This window comes from Trachurus japonicus, chromosome 13 (genome assembly GCF_045865225.1).
Source record: "Trachurus japonicus isolate A0001 chromosome 13, Traja_1.0".
Taxonomy (NCBI): Eukaryota; Metazoa; Chordata; class Actinopteri; order Carangiformes; family Carangidae; genus Trachurus; species Trachurus japonicus.
The window spans coordinates 4,031,428-4,047,970 of record NC_140919.1 but is presented as its reverse complement, the minus strand read 5'-3'; the positions used below and the strand labels follow the sequence as shown (position 1 = coordinate 4,047,970).

At 42.0% G+C, this 16,543-nt stretch overlaps 1 pseudogene; it reads right to left on the bottom strand.

The window, feature by feature from the left end:
• Window positions 1–16,543, bottom strand: part of LOC146975284 (uncharacterized) — a 143,214-nt pseudogene that overhangs the window by 60,405 nt on the left and 66,266 nt on the right.

The following is a 16,543-nucleotide window of genomic DNA, read 5'->3' as shown; positions in this document are numbered from 1 at the left end:
AATAAAAGTGAAGATAACTTAACTGCTGTAATAATTCATATTATGGCAAGCACTACTCAATTAAGTTGTAGTAGTAGTTATGGTATCCCTGATGTCCAAAATTTGACAGATACTGTATGTATGTATATAGCAGAGCCACCAGGATGACCCTATTTATTTATTTATGAGTATTTTATTATCCACCTTGTATATTGTGAACCGGTGTAACAAGTGAATGTCTGCAGTGTGGAATCAATAAAGTCAATCTTATCATATCTGAACAAATATGCATGTCAGGATCATGCTTAAATCGCAAAACTAAAATCACATCCTGAAAACATTTAGACTCCATTACTTTTGTCATCATTACTTTGATGACACAGGCCTGTTTTGCTTTATCTTGAAAATGTAGGGATGGAGAATCCTGAGGAGATCACCAGCTCAGAAGGTAATGTGTGGGAATACCACAGATTTTTCTTTATTTTTATTTCATTGGAGGTACTACTAAAGAATTGGTTTGGAGTTTTATTCTTACAAAAGGTATTTTTTGTTTCTGTAGAAAAAACGAATCAGCTGAGTGAGGTCACCAGCTCTAATGGTAGGTCTCCAGTCATTCATAACTTTTATTTTGTACTTCAAATGTTCAGGGGTGCAAACTTGTCACCTTTCGGCGAAATTCGCCGTTTTGGATCCCAAATGGGTAGTTTGTGTGATTCGTGTAAATCCGCAATAAAAAAAAATTTGAGAGGGGGGGGTCCGGGGGTCCGGCGAGGCAAGCCGAAGCAATGCACCTGTCTCTTTAAGGCGCGTGCACCTTATCTGGATGACAGCGAGTGGTGGCAGCGCTCCTCTTCTGTCCAGCAATACACACCTGAAGCTTCTCTTTTAATACAGACTAACGCAACTTTTTGAGCATGGCGAGTGAAAGAGTCGGAGCTAGAAGATGCGCCAGCAGTGTTGTGTAGGTGCTGTATGGGACCGCGTGTGTGTGATGATCGCGATCGCGGCCGATTAGCGCGTTTAGCTTTTATTAGCTCCAGTGTCTCCCTCTTCTCTGGAGGAGGGTCTGGCGAGCGAGACTAGCTCCAGTGCGACCTGTGCAGCTGCAGCAGGAGGAGGAGGAGGAGGAGGAGCAGCAAGAGGAGGAGGAGGTTGACTGACTGTGGCAGGACACCTCTGCCTCTGTTTCACTTTATGTTGCTGGTAAATAATGTGGTTGTAAAAGTAGTAGGCTAAAGTTAAATTATTTTGTATGCACTAATTAAAGGGGCAGAGCTTTAAGAGACATTTTAGCTTTTATATTTTATAAGATATAATTTTTGTAAGAACCACAATTAATAAATATAGGTTATATATTTCAGTGAATATCTAATTGTTCTTAGCATTTGTTAGATAACTTTCTTTGCCCAATAAATTAAAACATGTTGGAACTATCAATGTCTCCTCTCTTGCAGCCAGAATCTCACCTACTTTTAACCTCAGACTGTCACTATAATGTATCAGATGTCAGACTGCCTCATTCTTTAAGTTTTAACCTGAATATACAAGACATGATTGATATTCCCAACGATCAAAGTATACCAAACCGAACCGAAAACCATGACCACAAAACCGTGAACCGAACCGTTTACTTGAACATCTTTTAAATACATATTGCCGCTTAATATGTTTTATGTAACCTATGGCATTTTTAAGCTTCATGTGTGTTATTGGACAGAAAGAGCAGCGCTGCCTCGGAGCATTGCCTACATACACAAAACACATTTACATCAATAAATAAATGTTTCACAATGAATCAATCAGTCTGTATTAAATTTTATTTAGTTTGAAGGCAAGGTTTGCAAGGTTCATCTGATGGACATCGAGGGACAGATTCTCCAAGTTTTGCACAGCTTTTACTCATGCTAAACCTGCATAGGCTGAAGACCCTCTTCACATGTTTCAAAACCAAACACAGAGAGACAGGTTGTGCAGGTTTAACAGGAGCAAAAGCTGTGCAAACCTGAGTAAATCTGGACCCTAGTCTCGTGCTAAAATTGACTGTAAATTCACCTTTAAAGTTGTTTTTCTTTTTTTTATTCCCCGGGGGAGCATGCCCCCGGACCCCCCTAGGGGGTCGGTATCTTGTCACCTTTTTTACCCCTGATGAGTTTGCACCCCTGAATGTTGTACTACTGTCAGTCTTAGTTTCAGGTAGGGCCTGAATGTCATGTGCTTTGGCTTAATTTGAAGGCCTATGCACACAGCCATCTACTTATCAATATCACTTTGGGTATCATGGTTAATTGGTTTTGTTGTCAACGATGAAAAGATTTGTGTTATATTATGTTTTTTGGATATAATTGTATCACTGGAGATACTTCAATTTATTTTGAGATGTTTTAGTTTTAGACATTGAGTGATAAAATTTGCCTCTACAATGTATATGGTTCCAAATAAAATAGTTACATTATTGCATAGCTTTTCAAAATAAAAGTTCAGATTCCTGATGCTCAGAAATTTTGAGGAATTGATTTCAACATTTGTTCTTCTTCACCAGGCAAAAGAAAACGTATGCATTCAGCCCAGGAGGAGGCCAGCAACCGCAAAGGTAAATATTATTATTATTATTATTATTATTATTATTATTATTATTATGCTGCTGCCATGGATTGATTTTCTTTTTAGGTAGTGTAACATTAAAAGTTATGTTGATGCTACTTAAAACCTGTAGAGAGACTAAGATTTGAACAGCAAATCTTTTTTTGTGGTGTAGGTTTCAGATTGTCAAAACATCAACTGTAGTGCACATGCCGTTGGTGTCAAGCTGCCATTACTGTTCTTGATATGTCAGTCATAAAGATAGGATTTGATAAACATATCTGATTTGTCTGCACTCTGAGCAAAGCCTAACTGTCTTTGTGTTCAGAGTTTTAGTAAAAAGAAAAAAAGTTGTCATTGACCCAGGATGAGTCTAAGAGTTCTAAAGGTATAATGTGTGATTTTAGGGTGGGGGTCATGTTGAGGATGTAGGTAGGTATAACAGGGGATAAAGGTCTTATCGAATTTCAGGTTTATTTGTTATATGCAGGTGTCTGTCACCCTGCTGTCTCCTGTCCACGATCATCTCTTTAGTTTTGCTGATGTTCAGAGTGAGGTTGTTGATCTAACACCAGCTGGTTAGCATAGAATGTGTTGAGTTCGTCCAGGAGCAATGTGGTGTGCTGACCAATGTCTCTATTTCTCCTTTTGTAGTCTGATGCACCATAGTCCGCTCCACATGGAGTCAGAGCTGTTGTAGTCCGACTCCACTTTGTCCCTGTATATCTTGTTGTTCGTGCCTTAAACTTAGCACAAATCTCCTAACTGATCCAGGGTTTCTGGTTTGGGTAGGTGCAGATAGGAGCTGTAGGGACCACATCACCAGTGCACTTAGAGTCTGTAGTGGGCTACATATGTGGATATTCATTGATGTTGCAGTGGTCTGATTTTCAAGATAGGATGGGTAGGGGTTTGTAGCTGTCTCTGAATCAGGTGTAGCAGTAATCCAGAGTCTGCTCACCCCCAGTGGGAAAAGTGATGTGTTGGTTGTATTTTTGGGAGAACCCTTTTCATGTTGGCTCTGAAGTCTCCCAAAACAATAAATGCAGCCTCAGGTGAGAGTTCCATTTATACACATCTACAGCTCCTCCAGGGCTAGAGTCTTATCAGCCTATGTAAATGAATATTGTCTTTTATGTGTTGTAACTTTGGGGATACTGTGAAGAAGACCATTTACTCTGTTAGCTAAGTGAGCGATCTTTTATAGTTTGTTCTTTTTGACACTTGTAAGCATGTTGCAAAAACACATAGCACCATACAGAGGGACTGGCTGTTCACTTCCACAATGAGTTTTTATCTTATAGTGTCTACTTCTCGTAAGATACAGCTTATTCAGTCTGTATACTGTAAATATTATAATTTGGCTTTGAAAATTAAGCAACTTTTCCACAAATGGTTTGTAGTGTGTACAAGCTATTCTCAAAAGAGCATTTCTTGTTTTCTGCAGGAAAAACAAAACAGTTGAAAACCCAGGAGGTCACCAGCTCCCAAGGTAAAAGCTGCTTTTCCTACATTTACAACAGTGCAGTAGCACAGTTGAGGTGATGACCCAAGAAAGAATTTGACTAAATTGAATTAGGTTTAATATACTTCATCTTATATCCTCTGGAAAGACCCTATCTGTGTGGTTTCCCAAGGCATGCTGGTTGTGTTGCGTTGATGGTATTTGTTCAGTTTAGATCTTAGTTGTGTCTTTTGAGTCGTCCATTCGTGTCGGTCAGCTGTCTTCATATACCACTGTAATTGAATAACACTTTATTCTATTACAGTGGTGAACATTACATTTGTATAGAACATAAAAACAAAGTCAACTATTTAGCTGTATTGGATATCTTCACAATCTAAGCAAGAAAAATATGTTCTTGTGATTGGCAGTGTCAAGAAGATACGTGAAAAAGCCATGGAGTGAAAGTGAAGTCAAAGCAGTCACAAAATACTTCGGAACTCATATTTCTAAGGGACGCCTTGCATCCAAACTGGAGTGTGAGCAGTGCAGGCTTGCAGAGGATCATGTTTTGCAGCATAGAACTGTTCAAAATATCAGGGATTTTGTGAGGAACAGGGGGCTTAAAAATAAACAGGTCGCATAGAGCCCCTTTTTTTTATTTTTACGTTTATGTTTTGAGCAGTACTTTTGAGCAGTACTAGAAATACTAGTAGATATTGCCCAATTTTTTTGTTGTTATTGACTGACTAATATTGTGCTCTTTTATTATATTATCAATTATTTTACTCTGAACCTTTTTTGCACTTGAATTCTATGCATACGTGTTATGTTAAACTTTTATAGAACGTCAAAAAGCCATGGCGTGAAAGTGAAGTCAAAGCAGTCACAAAATACCTTGGAACTCATATTTCTAAGGGACACCTTGCATCCAAACTGGAGTGTGAGCAGTGCAGGCTTGCAGAGGATCCTGTTTTGCAGCATAGAACTGTTCAAAATATCAGGGATTTTGTGAGGAACAGGGGGCTTAAAAATAAACAGGTCGCATAGAGCCCCTTTTTTTTTATTTTTACGTTTATGTTTTGAGCAGTACTTTTGAGCAGTACTAGAAATACTAGTAGATATTGCCCAATTTCTTTTGTTGTTATTGACTGACTATTGTGCTCTTTTATTATATTATCAATTATTTTACTCTGAACCTTTTTTGCACTTGAATTCTATGCATACGTGTTATGTTAAACTTGTATAGAACGTTTTATAAAGATTCAAAGTCTCATTATAATAAATGTGTTTTTCATTGAAAGAAATTGTGATCTAACATTGAATTTATTTTCCTCTAGTTGCTGACACAATTTCAATAAGAACCCTTGAAAAGGTGAATGTAAAACAAGAGAAATTCGAGCAGAAGTTCAAGCTGCTGAGCATGTCAGCCACTCGTTTAATAAATGCCCAGTTTATCCCTTTTAAAATAAATCAATTTCTCATATTACTGAGGTTGTCATTGTTTACAGATGTTAACTAAAGAGGTTGAACTCAGCAAAATCATACTGTAGAACTAAAACTTGCCCACCAATTAGTGCTGTGTTCCATTGATCAAGGCTGAGCTAGTGTTCTATGGATTTTTGTGTATAGGTAATGTTTAGTTGTACCAGGTTGGTCCTCACAACTAAGGGTTTAATAGGCTTCAGACTCATCAGTTCAATCAGAAGTTTATTGCCAAGTAGGTTTGCACACAAGGAATTTGACTTGGGGTAGTTAGTGCAGAATAAACATTAAGTAAAAAATATAGGAAGATAAAAAAACAAGTATTAAAATCTAAACAATATAAACATATATACAAAATCTTCTACAACGAAGGAGCTGTAGTGCAAACTGAGGCACAAGTATATGACATGTAACAGTGAGAGTTTACAATGTATTCACAGAATTCTATAAATGTGCAGATATACAACAGGCTGAAGTGGTCACAAATAAATAAAGACTGTTAATGTTATGCAGAAAGTCTGAAGATGCTACGTTAATGTAGCATGTCGATCTGGATGGGGAGAGGGAGAGAGTCAGTGTCAGAGGGGGCTCCAGAACTTGTTGATAAGGCTAATAGTGGATTAGAAGAAACTTTTTTTGTGGTGAGAGCTTTCGGTCCTGATGGACCGCAGCCTCCTGCCAGCGGTGAGTGTCTCAAAGAGTCTGTAACCGGGGTGGGAGGGGTCAGCCACAATCTTACTTGCACGCTTTATGGTCCTAGAGTTGTACAGGTCCTGGAGGGATGGAAGATTGCAGCTGATCACTTTCTCAGCAGATCAAATGATACGCTGCAGTCTGCCCTTGTCCTTGGTAGTGGCAGCAGCGAACCAGATGGTGATAGAAGAGGTGAGGATGGACTTGATGATGGCAGTGTAGAAGTGCACCATCATTGTCTTTGGCAGGTTTATTTTCTTCAGCTGCCGCAGGAAGTACATCCTCTGCTGGGCTTTCTTGATGAGGTCCTGGGAGATGGTAGTTCCCGGGAAGCGAAAAGACTCCACTGCGTCGATTGTGGAGTCACAGAGGGTGATGGAGGCAGGTGAGGCTTTAGTTCTTCCTGAAGTCCACAACCATCTCCACTGTCTTTAGGCCATTGAGATCTAGGTTGTTCTGTCTGCTCCAAGTCACCAGATTGTCAATCTCCCATCTGTAGGCAGACTCATCACCATCAGACATGACCGATGACTGGAGGTGCAACTGTATGTGTACAGGTAATAGAGCAGAGGAGAAAGAACGCAGCCCTGGGGGGATCCGGTGCTGATGGTCTGTGAGTCTGAGACATTTTTCCCCAGCTTCACGTGCTGCTTCCTGTCAGAAAGGAAGTCTGTGATCCACCTGCAGCTGGAGTCAGGCACGCTCAGCTGGGAGAGCTTCTCCTGAAGCAGAACCTGAAACAGGATCCTGGCATAGGTTCTTTTTTTTTTTTTTAACTTTATTTTTTCAGGTTTTTTTGCACAAAACATAGGTAGCATCAGTATAATAGACAAAAATAGGTATGGCTACAATATGATGTGGCTAAATAGTACAAATGCTTGCCAAGTTGTGCCCTTATAAACACAAAAGAAACATCAAAAAGAAAAAGAAAAAACAAAAGCATATGCACAGATACTGTACGTCTAAACACGTGTTATCTCGAGTACACATGTTCGCTTACAACCATGTGACTAAATAATCATCTACATATTCATATACAAATGCACACATACATATGAACACTCGTGAACACAACATGGGGGAACCGTGGGTTGCGAGTAGGTCATATGTCACATACATTACAGCAATATGGTCATAGTCGTTCTTAAAACCAGGATATACATAGCATTAAGGTTGATTATCACCTCTTCTTGTAATATAAGTGCTCCATTTTTCCCAGAGGGCATCACCTTTGTCCCTTTGTAATCTGAGACTAAACGTCAGTAGTTCCATTGTTTGGATGTCTTTAATTAAGGCTTCCCACTGATTAACTGTGGGAGGTTCTGTATTGAGCCATCTTCTTGTTATGGCTTTTTTGCTGGCAGCCATGAAGATTTTTAGGAGGTATCTGTCTTTTTTTGGTAATTCTGTGTCCATATTACCCAGGTAGAATGATAAACAAGTGAAATTAAAATTATACTGCAAGACCTCACTGATAGTACTTTGAACTCCTTGCCAGAAGGATTTAAGCATGGTACAACTCCAGAATATATGTGTATGATCTGCCATACTGTGTCCACATCCTCTCCAGCAAGTAGGTTGTTGTCCTGTCTGTTTAGACTTCTGCTTTGGTGTTATGAAGAATCGGATGCAGTTTTTCCAGGAAAAATCCCTCCATAGTTGTGAGGCTGTAGTAGTAATTTGTGTGTTAATTACATTTGTCCAGTCTTCTGAAGTAATTACGATTCCCAACCCTTTTTCCCATTTCGCCTTAATATAATTTGTTGAGTGACCTCTTAATTCAGCTATATGTCTATATAGTTTGCCAATTATCTTTCTGGACAGTTTTGTGTTATAGGCTTTGATAAACATTTTGGTAATACCTGATATATTTTCCTGTATTAGCCCTTTAATGTTCGTGTCAAAGTAGTGCCGGAGTTGAAGGTACCTATAAAAATCCTGCCGAGCTAGGCCGAATTTATCTGATATGGACTTGAAGTCTATGAATTCCTGGTTTTCAACTAATTGGCATAATGTGGAGAGTCCTTTTCTCGCCCATTGAGTAAAGCCTCCGTCATTCATACCTGGTTTGAAATCTGGGTCATGGGTTGGCCACATTAAAATTCGAATTTCTTTCTGGATGTTAAGTTGTTTCACCAAGCCAAACCAGATTTCTATAGAGAATCTAATCTGGCTCTGGATATCATGTTTTTTAGCCTCTATTGGGCTTCCTAGTAAACTCTGTATAGGCCTGTCTGACAGTGATAGCTCTACATCTTTCCATTTTGCGAAGTAGTCTTTATTGCACCAGAGCAGCAGTGGTCTTATTTGTGCTGCTAAATAGTAATCTTTGAGCCTCGGTAAGCCCATCCCCCCACTATACTTTGGCAGCTGTAAAGTTTTGTATCTCACCCTGGGACCTTTTCCATTCCAGATGAAACGGAATATCTAGGTTAAAGAGCACTGGGCTGGCTGGGCAGCCCTGGCGACAACCGCGTTGCAGGTGGATAGTTTCTGACAGGCCGCCATTTACTTTGATTCTGGCTACGGGGGATGTATATAGTGTTTTGATGCCTTTAATGAACTTCTCATGGAAGCCTAATTTTGCCATGACTGCATAAAGAAATTCCCACCCCACGGAATCAAATGCCTTTTCCGCATCCATACTAAGTAGAATAGCTCCAATTTTTTTCCCTTTCTATGTGTTCAATGGTGTGGAGGGTTCTCCTTATGTTGTCCTGTGTTTGTCTACATTTAATAAATCCAGTTTGATCTTCGTCTATCAAAAAAGGGATCACTTCCTCCAATCTTTTAGTTAAAATAGTTGCATATAATTTATAATCTTGATTTAAAACACTAGGTGCGTTTACATGGACACAAATATTCGGAATAAAGGGCTGATCCGAATAAAAATGTGTCATGTAAACACGTCAATTGGAAGATTCTGATCGGATTCGGCTCGATCCGAAAGAAATTCTGTTCGGATCGAGAGGGGTGGTTTATACCGATCGTTATTCCGAACGAGGTCCATGTAAACACTTATTCCGATCATTACTTCCTTTCCCACTAGCGCGACACGGCTGTACACGGTTCTACTCGGTTCTTATTTATTTAGCCTATTCATTTTTGCTTTTACACACTCCAGTGTAACGTCCGACAGGAATCAAACCCGCTAAGTTTAAAAACACCCTGACAGCAGCGCACACGGATCTACTGAGACTTGTTATTCTGTCACCTGAGTTAACGAGGTGGACGAGTGAGTTTGGAGCTGATGAGAGGAGAGAAAGAAGAGCGCGAGTAGTAGCCTACCGACCCGATATCGCAGTGTATCTTGCTTTCAGAGTAATCCCGCTTCTTTCCCCGCTCTCTGTCCGTTGTCTTCACCGTCTTCCACTGACGTAACTCAACAAATTTCCAGAGCACACATGGCTAATTAATATGCACGTGCATTGACCATATGGTTGTGTTTGGGTGTATAGAGGGCGGGATATGGCGTGTTCACATCCGCACTTTTCATGGGTCCGGTGAGATTTATCAATGGCAGAAACAGTAGTACACGTTGCTGAGTTGCTTAATAACGATATAGGAGTACAGCAACAGCTCTTAAAATCTGGCGCAGGTCCATTTTGAGTAGGCTACTGAATGGGATAAATTGAGCCACTTCCGCGTTTATTGGTTTGTTCACAGTAGTACAGGAAGTACAACTCTTCTTCTGCTGTTGTTTTAGGGAAAAAGACAGCTCTGCATGTCAAAATGCTGTTATTCTGAATAAAGCTCGGTGCATGAGTACGCACGTCATGATCGGATTATTTGATTTTGCGCCCATGTAAACAGTGGGTTCGGATTTTCCGATCCCTCAAATTTTTAATCTGATTAAGAAAATTTGCGCATGTAAACACAGCTACTGATAGGTCTATAAGAGCCACATTCTTTCGGGTCCTTGCCCTCTTTTGGAATCACAGAGATGGTAGCGTCCCTCCAGGATGGGGGGGTGACTCCCTCCCTCAGGGTGTAATTGAAGCTTTTATGTAGTATTGGTATTAATTGTTCCCTCAGTGATTTATACCATTCTCCTGGAAATCCGTCAGTCCCTGGAGACTTAGAAGACTTCAGGGAGGAGATCGCCTTGTCAATTTCTTCGGATGATATTTCTTTTGTTAATTTTTCATATTGCAATTTCTGGCATAGGTTCTTGTGGAGTCCAGGTGCTGGAGGATGTAGTGACGGGCCAAGTTTACTGCAATGCCGACAGACTTGTTGGCTCTGTAGGCAAACTGCACGGGGTTAGTGATGGCTTTCAGGTGTAAAAGCACAGAGGTCAGGACAAGAGGTATGAAGTCGTTAAGTCCTTTGGTCCTTGGCTTCTTGGCTTGTATAGGTAATGTCCAGTTATAGCAGGTTGGTCCTCATAACTAAGGGTTTGATAGGCTTGTGTATGTGTATGAGTGATGTCCAGTTATAGCAGGTTGGTCCTCACAACTAAGGGTTTGATAGGCTTGTGTATGTGTATGAGTGATGTCCAGTTATAGCAGGTTGGTCCTCATAACTAAGGGTTTGATAGGCTTGTGTATGTGTATGAGTGATGTCCAGTTATAGCAGGTTGGTCCTCATAACTAAGGGTTTGATAGGCTTGTGTATGTGTATGAGTGATGTCCAGTTATAGCAGGTTGGTCCTCATAACTAAGGGTTTGATAGGCTTGTGTATGTGTATGAGTGATGTCCAGTTATAGCAGGTTGGTCCTCATAACTAAGGGTTTGATAGGCTTGTGTATGTGTATGAGTGATGTCTCGATATACCAGGATGGTCCTCCTAAGTCATATTCATGTCTGGAAACGCCTCCTCCCGCCCCGTCCTCACAGTCCTGTAGAATGTCAGGCCTTCATATCTCCAGATTCTTTTACTAGAATTGAATTCTGAATAGTGGGGAATTTTTCTAAATTCGGAAATACCAGCTTAATGTTTGTTACAGCTCTCTACAACCACAGGAAAGTGGTGCCTCCATAAACCATGGTATGAACTGGTATGGGAAAAAAGACCTTATAAACCACCCGTACCTGTATAGGTGTGTGTGTGTGTGTGTGTGTGTGTGTGTGTGTGTGTGTATATAGGCTGTGTGTGTGTGTGTGTGTGTGTGTGTGTAGCCTAAGAGGGGGAGGAGAGACGTCGAGTGACGTCAGAGGGCGTCGAGTGACGTCGGATGGCGTCACGGACGGCGCGCTCGTTCGAGTGAGACAATGGACACGATGTGGCTGTTTCCACGTGTTCCTCAGGTCCACACACAATGATCACAGTCACGTCGCTCACACCGATCACTCTGATACAAACTCTCGTGTTGGGACGCGTGTTTGGGGCGGAGTCCCTTATGGCGGCCCGTTGTGTTACATAGGCAGGTATATGTGTGTGGGTGTGTGTGTGGGTGCGCGGCTGCGCACGTGTGTGTGAGTTAGTAGAGAGGAAAAGGGAGAGAGAGAAGAGGGAGAACGGCGGCTAAAAGGGGCGATCGGTTATATTAGTCAGGGCTGAACCCAATCGGTATCCAACTACCACAGTGAGAATAAAAGAGCTGCACTCTGATATCTTCACTGGTCTTCTGACGCGGATACGGAGAATTGCGTTCAGCACGTGACTAAGACCTAGTTAATATAACTAGTAAACATCGATCGACCACTCTAGTTAATACAACTAGTAAACATACAGCAAAATCACAATCAACATAACAGGACGCGGAGGTCCTAATAAAATCACGCTTAATTCTAGTCGCTGCCCAGACAAAAGCTCTCTTACTGAAGCGTGCTTCCCAGTGCTGATGAGGTCCGTCGACCTGATGGCCTGGGGCTGCTGTAGCGTCCCACAGCGGGATAAAACTGGTCGTCCTCTGGAAGGGTGGCAGAAAGGAGGGCCAGCTGAGTTAACTCTGTATCGGCGGGATCCTCGGCGGAGTCCGGCGTCGGCGCGTGAAGAAAGGCGTTCTTCACTTCTGCGGCAGATGTAGGAGGGAGAGAGCGGCGGGTTGCGCGGCGGTCTCCACAGGATCCAGGTGTTTCAGATGAAACTTGAGGCAGTTTACTTGTCCAGCAAGCTCAGAACTGCGGCCTAGGTATTGAGTCCAAACGTTTGGTGCGCCCCCTTTAGTAACTGGTCGCGTGAAGCCGGAGCTCCTTGCAGCACTTCGTTACCTGGGAAAAAGCATGGGGCTGCGCGTCGCCGCAGCATTTAAACCTTCGGTGACGTCACGGGGTTCCCTGGGGTTTCCCCCAGGTACTGACCAATGGGAGGCCAGAGTTTGAACGTCTGGGTGGAATCATACCTAGGTGTGATTTAACGGGCGTTGTCTGCTGTCGCGCATTCCTTGTCCCCTGCTGGTTTTATGGCCCTTTGTTTGAGAACATGTGGGTTGAGGTCCCAACAACGGTGACAGTCTCTCTGTTGCTTCGACACCACACACTCCCAGGTGCTTCTGGGTTCTTCCTTTTTTCCATGTAGTGTCCCTCTAAAAAGACAGTGGGCACACCCCTTCCTCCGGGAGCCCCACCTCTGCCAGTTTTTAATAGTGGGATTAACTGATCTCCAAATTAACCAGCTGCAGGGCGGGAATTGGCTGCATGTAACAGACAAAATCACAGGTGCCATTCCACATCGTATTGATACCTATGTCTTCCTACAGATGCTGTTGGGGAACTTGCCTTGAGGCAGCTGCCAGCCTTGCTTCCTCCATCTTCTTACAAAGTTGGCCGTGGCTGCGGTGCAAAAACGGTTCGCCACACAACCGGGGAATGCACCTTGGCCTTCATTGACCACAAGCCTGTAAGTCCCCCTGGAACTTTATACATTTTATTAATATAAAACTGTTCCTGGGCTCAAGAATGCGTGCACACAGTTCAGGACAGAGGCAGAATTAGAAGAGACACAGGGAGACTACTGCTGTATTATTCCTTTATGTAACACAAGTTTTACAGTGTTAAAAAAAACTGTCTGTTTTCCTTAACTACTGCTAAAAAGGAGCCGCATGGCGGCTAGCAGAGTTGAAAACAGAGTTAGCTCCTCTGCTGATCTCCGGCTCCAGGGTCTGTGTGCTCATTTTTTACAGCATGTTTACATGCAGAGGAAAACTTGGGAAATTGAACATTCAACCGACTACAACCTGATGTTTTCCGTCAGTTTTCAGTTTCACTGCCTACAGCCCATCCTCCTCCGACTGTATTCACACCGTGATAAACATCAGTCACCGCTGGGAGAGATGCTGAAACCTCCAGTCACACACCGAGGATCGCTCAACCTTACACACACACATACATACAGCAGTGATCTGATGTTAAAGGAGCGATATGTAAGAATGTGGCCAAAATTGTTGCTGCAGTCAAATTCAAAACACAGCAGCGTGTTGTCCCCCCTTTCCTACCCACCAGACTCCAGGTTGCCAGACAGCGACGCGCTAACCTCCGCTCTGCTCACTTAGTCAGTCTCAAAGCAAAGTAAAAAGCTAAATATTCAACAACCTCACTGTTTTATTGCTTTGACTCACAGTAACTACAAGCGGAGTTCATGTCACTCAGGTGATCTGCAAGTATTGTTACATTACCGCTCCAACGCTGTGTGTCTGTGTGTGCAGTGCTGACACACACAGACACGCACACACAGACACACACACTGTAATCCCGCATCTACCGGAGCCTTAGTGCGTATTCACGCCGTAGATGAGCCAACATGAGACGTCTTACCGCAGAATAAACGACGCGAGCCGCTCGGGTTCTCCTCCACTTTCTGACAAACATGGGGACCGGAGACAGGCGACCTGACCGGGACAGACTCCTCTAATGAACCGCAGGCTCCACACGTTCACAATCACTTCATTTACCATCGGCTCCATTTCGCCACATTTCCTCCCTCTTTTCTAACTTTCACTGCAGCTCAAACTAACTAGGCTATATGCTCACAACAGCAAGCGGCAAAACGATACGCCGCTTATTTATCTTTTTTTTTTTTGCGCAATCTCGTTTTATCTCCCAGATGTATTTGCAGCTCAGTGGAAGCTAACTGGCAACCCTGAAATGCCACAGATGCTGTGACAGGGAGAAAGCGCAGATTTTTTTTTCTTTTTTACATCAACATAACTTCATTCCAAGTCATTGCTATTTATTGATCAATAAGCCTGTAATACAAAATGATAGGCAAAAACTGTTCAGTTCAATAGTTTATTTTTTTAAACTGCACAAGTAATACAGCTCCCCCTTACTTTATCTTCTTTTTTTAGCCTGGAACAAACATGGTTGAATACCTGCACGAGGCCAAAGCATCAAGACCCTACCCCTACGTCCTGACCCTGGGAAATGAGAGTCAGCATGCAACCCAGGCATTTGCGATCATTGCTGGACAGGCTATGTCGCACAAGACACTGCTTCAGGCTGTTGATGAGTGCTTTAAGGCATTCTATGTACTGGATATCAACTACCCGAAACAGTGTGAGAATGTGTGGGAATTCCTGCAAACTGTTGTGTATGAGATGCCAGGAGGGGAGTCGAAACTCGTCAAGTTCCTCCATACTCGGTTACTTGCTTGCAAGTAGGTATGCATGTGTGCGTGTGGGTATGCATGTGTGGGTCATTAATTACTTATTGTTCAATAATTAATGGTCAGGAAAAGAATTGCATCTTTTGTTTGTTCTAATGTTGATGCTTGTTTCGGCCCCGTTCTGTGTGTCTCTTTGTTGGTGTGAGTACACACAACCATCCAGGTCAAATGTTTCTTATAGACTTCTTTGCAATGTTTTAAGACAAAGTGCCTATCCTTTTAGATATAGTGTAGAAAAAGATGCAATTTCAACTGTTTTTTAATGCATCCCACTTGAGTAGATGTTTGGTTTATTCTGTATGTAGCTCTGCAGGAAAACATGTTGTACAGAATGCCTTATCATACATTTAGACGACAGGAGACCTGATTATTTGTCTTGTTTCTGACAAAACCTTAAACCACATGTAGGTGGAGAGCAAGAATAACATTGTGGAAATGCCATGACAACTGCATAAATCTATCTGTCCACATACATTAACGCCAGTTACACATTGTGCATATTTTTGGGGGGAAAATGATGTCATAGTGTGAGCCTCACAAGCTCTTGTTTGGACTGTTGAGTGTGTGTTGGTCAGCTGAGGTCTAACAGGAGTAGGTGGACGAGGAGAGGAGTTCAACAGTGAGCACTTTCTGATTTAGGACCCAGAGTAGCAAAAGATGATGCTGTCTATTGTTTAAATCAAGTCAGGCCTTGTGTGTGAGCATGCGTGAGAGGGATTTTGTGTGTGTGTGTGTTTTTGGTTATCACTTGTTTTGCATTATATGTGACTTACATGAATTTGAGTAGATTTTAAACTCATTGCAGCAATTCAATATTTGTGATTTCTTAAGCCTTTATGATAATAAACTGAGTCTCTTTGGCTTGTGGACAAGAGATTTGATGACATTATCTTGTGGTTTTTCAACATTTTTTGACATTTCACTGCCAACTAATCAGTTAATCATTTACATAATTGACAGATTAATCGATAATGAAAATAATCGTTAGTTGCAGCCCCATTTTATTTACAGTGATTTAAACTGTTACAATTAATTTTATATTGTGGATATTTTATAATATATATAGTTTTACAACCCAGAATTGTAGTTAATTTGACCCAGCATTTGGGTAGAGTGAATAACAAATATATGTAGTTGAAACAGCGGCAATATATATATATTTAAACATCAAAGATGTTCAATCAAACCCACATAGTTTGAAACAACGTTCAAAACACACACAGCTCACAACTAAGCATATAAAGCCCGCTAGCTTAATGCTAACGTGTAATGTAAAACACCATAGACGGGCTAACAGAAATTAGCATCGGCTATCGCCAATTCGCGGCAACCGAGCCACAGCAGTAAGCTGCTAAAAACTGTTTTAATTTCGGCTTTAGCGCTGTTAAAACGTGGCTGGTTAAATTGTTTTGGGGAGATTAATGTTGGTCTCATTGATGAAATTAACTGTGGCAGTGGCATTAGTTTGTTTGAATGAACAGTGAGCAGAGCTGCCTCTGTTCTGTATGGGTCTGTATTTCTATGGGGGAGTCCTCGCCACTCAGTCGCTCTGGTCGGCAGTCGGGGCAGTGTGTTTCACTTTTTCCTTTCTCCCGATGAGAGGCGACAGACTCGTCGGCCAAAGCCGTCGGCGTCGGGACGCGTCGGGAAGCGTCGTGGCGGTGTGTCAGGGGCTTTAGTCTGACCCGTCACCTAGGACCTGTTTGCCTTGGGAGACCCTACCAGGGGCATTAAGCCCCGGACAACATAGCTCCTAGTAAAAATGTTTTACTCATCATTGATAAGCACTAACTGTATTTATAAACTACATACTA